Source organism: Cucurbita moschata, unplaced genomic scaffold (assembly GCF_002738365.1).
Source record: "Cucurbita moschata cultivar Rifu unplaced genomic scaffold, Cmos_1.0 Cmo_Scf00209, whole genome shotgun sequence".
Taxonomy (NCBI): Eukaryota; Viridiplantae; Streptophyta; class Magnoliopsida; order Cucurbitales; family Cucurbitaceae; genus Cucurbita; species Cucurbita moschata.
In genome coordinates, this window is record NW_019268725.1 from 767 (window position 1) to 6,277 (window position 5,511).

Consider the following 5,511-nt stretch of genomic DNA (forward strand, 5'->3'; position numbering starts at 1 on the left):
GCTACGATAAGTTAGGGAATGATATGACAGTGTTTACAATATGTTATGATAATTGCTAAATCCATCCGTATTCTTTATAAAGGTTTAGGGATCTACATATTAAACATCATCGTATAATTGCTAAATCCATATAAGGACCCTCTCCAGAAATTTCTCAAAATAAATGTTGAGAGTGGGATTTGAACCAACATCGTTTCGGACCAAAACTTTTATCTAGCGCCTTAGACCACCTCGACCATCTCAACTTTGATGCTTGAAAAAAAATTAATCAATCTATATTCTTTATAAGGTATCAAAATATTAAACATTGTATGAAAAATAATTGTTGAGAGTGGGATTTGAACCCACGCCCTTTCGGACCAGAACCTTAATCTGGCGCCTTAGACCAACTCGGCCATCTCAACTTCGATGCTTGGAAAAAAATTAATCTATTAGTATTCTTTATAAAGGTTTAGGGATCAAAAGATAATATAATTATTAAATCTTATTAGAATCTCACAAGAAATTTTTCAAAATTATTATTAAGAGTGGGATTTGAACCCCTATCCTTTCGAACCAAAACCTTAATCTTGCATCTTAGACAAACTCCAAACTTAATAGTCAAAATCTAGACATTAGTATTCACATATTTCTTACAAAGGTATAGGAATGAAACTAGATTAGGGATGGGCTAAAACATTAAAAGAAATAAAATACCTTAGACCAATTTGGTCATCTCAACTCCAATTGTTGAGATTGCTTGAGGGGACGAGAATCAAATATGGAAAAGACCTCGAAATTTAGATGAAGATTTGTGGAGCTTCTATAAAGGTCAAAGCTGGTGATCTTAGAGCTGTTAAAGAGGACGATGAGAGCTTCCTTTTCATGCCCTAAATTTGAAGAGAGTCTACAAGTGTTATGACCTTATACCGTGAATTCACAATGCATGTTGAATTTTTAAGGTTATAGAAGCATGTTTAGAGCATAAACCAATGATATGAGTAAAATAACGAAAAATGCCCTTACTATACCTTCTATGATGTTTTATGGCTTATACGACTAACCTGAAGTTTTATATGACATCTAGTTATGATGTTATGAACCATATAAATGATATGTATTTTTTGTGATAGGAGTAGAACATCACATGCTTAGGTTATACCCTTAGCTTTTTATGATAGACCCTCTAAAGTCAGAACCATGTACTTACAAACCTATGCATTATTTCTAAGGGTATAGCAAAGCCAAGTAAGTTGATTCGAGAAAAAACACATCCACAACCCTGAGCCAAATACAACGCCCAAACAACTAGGTGTCACTAAATATAAGAGATTCAAACGTGCTATATGCCCTCAGTCATCTTAGACCTCCACCTATTCGATACACCATGATCACATGTATATTCTTTTTGTAGGATGTTAGACTCATACTATGTCACGAGGGATGTAGAAGAATGCTTAATCTATTGACTAAAACCAGAATTTGAATTCTGATTTGAGTCCTTAGCATAGGTTTTTCTAAAATTCATGATATTTATCAGTCATGTGACCTAGCTAGTCTTTTTAGGGGAGTGTTTTTAGGTATAGAACTAGAAAGTATAATGTATGCAAAAGAAAGTACACAACCTAACGGGACCCACCTCCGACCTATGCGATACACCAAGATCACATGTTTTTCTCACTTCAATGGGTGGAATGCCATGTCCATATTCTTTTTGTAGGATGTTAGACTCATATTAGATCACGGGGGATGCATGAGAGAATGTTGAGTCGAAGGGGTGAAACCAAAATTGAAATTCTTATTTGAGTCCCGAACATAAGTTTTTCTCAAAGTCATGAAGCTTCTTTTCTAGGAACATAGGTTTTAGGTATTACAAAAAACTGAGATATTCATGATTATAGAACCATGAATAAAACGACAAATTATTTTTTCCGACCCAAATGTTCTAGTGAATGTAGAAGTCAAAGAACATTATGAATCTTTCATCGATCTGATTGATAATTATTTAATGTATAAGTATTTTTATCAAATGCAACTAAAGTTTAAATATTTTTCTTGAAAAAGTGAGATTAAAGTTGAAATTCATGTAGGTAAATCTATAAAAACACTATTATCATATCATAATAACCTTGTTACTAAGATTAATTGATAGACAGTGATATTGTATTCCAACTCTACTAGTCAATATAATTTTGTGAAAATTATGATGTAAGAGAAGAAAATAAGTCCCATTAGAAATGGTCGCATAAAAATCTGAGATATATGCCATTACCAGACTCTTCTTAGGAGATAGAGACTGCATATGAACTTGATTGCCTTTAAAACTATCTATAAAAGAGAGATTTTGGAAGAGTAGTAAAGTTAGTTTATAACACTTTACTAATTAGGATTACCAAATATCATAATCGCACTCTTGTGGCAGCAGGACAACGATTGTGTGACACTTGTTCTAACCCACTGAACAAGTCAGTCATGTGAAAATTGAACTTTGTGGACAATCTTAACGTATGATCGATCCTCGAGTCACATTTAAGATAAACTATTTCATAAAAAGTGAGAGAAGAAATGAGTTGAAAACAACTGGAAAGAAAGTAATGATATATGCTAAAAGCAAATAACCAACAACCACAACTTTGATGGCGTATAACCTGGTAGGAAGAATCGACAACTAGTCACATCCTCTATAGTTGACAGCAACATACCTTCGACAAACATGACCGTGACATCCTTACCAACTCAATTGGTTGATGTCTTTGTCAACCAACCCTTTGCGAACTTAGCAATGTAGGATAAGGTTGACTTCAAGTCTCTCTATGCGTTTCTAGTTGATCTCAAATTAAAGAGCCTCTTCTAATCTACCAAGAACTATTGAAAATCACTTCTTGTTTCGTCAACTCTTCACGTCTTATCAGCTAGAATCTCTCCTACTTCCTTCGTAGCAGGAGATCATACTGCCTTCTTGTGCCTAATGTCTTCCTGGTCAGGATAGTAACACTTCAAGTTACTGACATGGACAACAGGGCTAGTATGCATCCATAAGAGAAATTGAATCATGTATGATGTCTTCCTGACCTTCTTATGACTTCGGCTGATTCATAGTATTGTTGCACCACTTGTTAGTTTTTATTGCTTTGAAATCGAAGTTGATATAATCTTAACGTGATTAGAACTCTTTCTATTTTAGAATTGTTGTGGCCTACATTTTCTATCAGATCTTCTATTCATTCGTTTAAATTTTTTCTTGAATAAACACACCCTTCAATTAAAGTGTTGGTTTGGGATCTCTCTAGCATTCAGGTGATCACTGTGATCATATGAGCCTTGGTTTGTCTAATAAATACATGCAGCTATACTACCCCTGTAGTGCCATTTGTGAAAATGAGTGTAGAACTCCGTTTTAGCATGTGAAGTGCATGAATGCCATTTTATTCGTTTGACCTTTGTTTAATTGTTTTTCATTTCGATTTTGATTTTGATACTAACCTTATTTTTATGTTAATTAGGTTTTACCAATGAATTTTTGTAATGGAACCAAAATAAATAAATAAATAAATAAATGATGGTCGTCGGCAGAGCCGAAAACTCCGGCGAACGCCGTAGTTTTCGCTCGCACACGACCCACAAAGGGCAGCCAAGGGCTGGGATGCCACAAATCGCATCCCTGACCTTTAGCCACCCTGAAAGAACCTGCAAAGAAACGAAAATGGTGAGGAAAAAGGAGAGAGAACAGAAAATCGACGGAACTCCAGCGAAACCGAACCATACAAATAGACGTCGAAAACCCCCATTTCACACCACAAAAGTAATCCCAGAACCCTTTACACACATCAGGAGTAGGTTTTAGACGAATCCCGTACGCTGAACACTGTCGGCAAGGAAGACGGAACGGCGGACTTCCGAGCTTCTCTAGATCTGGGAGTGCGAGGCCCTTACCAACGAAATCTGTACCAAAAACGGGGTTAGGGTAAAGGATAAGCTCGGGAACGGGAGAAAAAAAATGGAAAAAGGACATCGGGATGACGTTGTCGAGGAGAGAGAGAGAGAGATCGCCGGAAAATCGCGCAGGCAGTCGGTCGTATAGGACAAAGTCCGACCCGAGATACGAATCCAGAAACCCTTCGGTCAGCCCAGAACCCACGTTACCCGCAGCCCAAACACCCGGCCTTCACCCTTGCGCCGGCCCATCACCGCGTCGCCCGTCAACCGCGTTCGGCCTGAGACCCGAGAGCGACCCGTTAACCCGCACCTCGACTCGAGATGCCTACACACGCGTCGCTCTCTGATTGTGCCACGTGTCACGTCTGCAGCGTGGCTCCTCTCGGCTCAGGCGGCTTCATCGGCTCGGCGGCGGCTCCTTGGCTCCGGCGGCTTATTCGGCTTGGGAAACCTTTTTCTAGCCCGTTCGACACCGTTCTGACCCTCCCGGACCTGGTTTCGGCCCTGTTTAAGGTAAAAGGGAACATTTTAAGGTCGTATTTCACAAATTCCAATTGGGAATTTATTATTATTTGTGGAATACTAACGGAAGTGACTCATGAACCAATAGGAACCAACCACCAATGGAAGGGTAGAACGTCCACGAGGAGCTAGGAGCTTACGTTATATTCTAGGGAGTACTTCGACTAAGGTCTACCAAGTAAGTGGCTCACCCATTGTAGGTTACGCATTAATTGCTGTATGTTGGCATGTGCCCGTGGTTATGCACGTGCCATTAAATTGTATGCTAGCTTAATGTGCTTAAGTACGAAATCATGTGAACGTGAATGTATGTTATTTATGCTGCTTAGTGGATGTGATATGAATGCATGTGGCGATGTGTGACCCGTGTACGATTATGACTTTTTGTATGAGTATGAGAATGTGATTGAATGAATTGCATGACATGAAATACGGTAAATTGCATGATACATAACCCCGCTAGGAATATGTATGATATGTAACGAAATGAGAATGAGAATGACATGTAAGCATGAAAACGTGACACGGGGTTATGCTCATTAAATGATGACTGTAGGACTAGTGGGACCTCATGCATATTGTGTGTTCATGCATTTGGGGGGATACCCTTATCCCATCACGAGGGTACGGACGCGTATATCCAAATGGCAGGACAACGATCATTATGCCCTGCATAGCACTGCCGTGACGGTTTTAGTTTTAACGAGTCCTGGTGGGCCCCCAGAGCATGCCCACCGGCTAGGGACAGTGGCCCAGCGGTGTGCGAACTAGCTGTGAGCCCATACTCGCACGTGTGGCCCAACGGTGTGCGAACTAGCTGTGAGCCCATACTCGCACTTATGTGATTGCTTGTAACATGAATGGATCATTATGAGGAGTTATTATCATGTATAGAATAAACCCACTTAGAATAGGGACAAGAGACTACGTAAATAATTAACTTGAAGAGTTACTATTTGTGTGTGAAATATAACGTCAAAATTGGGTACAGAGCGGTCCAAGACGTGATCCAAATAGTAAACCCAAGCCGAATGCACTGAATATGAGTCGTAGTCACACTTAACCATGTAACGG

General features: G+C 39.1%; 1 non-coding gene across 1 annotated transcript; it reads right to left on the reverse strand.

Moving 5' to 3' along the window:
• Window positions 1–323: 323 nt before the first annotated feature.
• TRNAL-AAG lies at window positions 324–404 on the reverse strand. The gene has a single exon. It is a non-coding gene; the product is annotated as a tRNA-Leu (tRNA).
• Window positions 405–5,511: the final 5,107 nt, after the last annotated feature.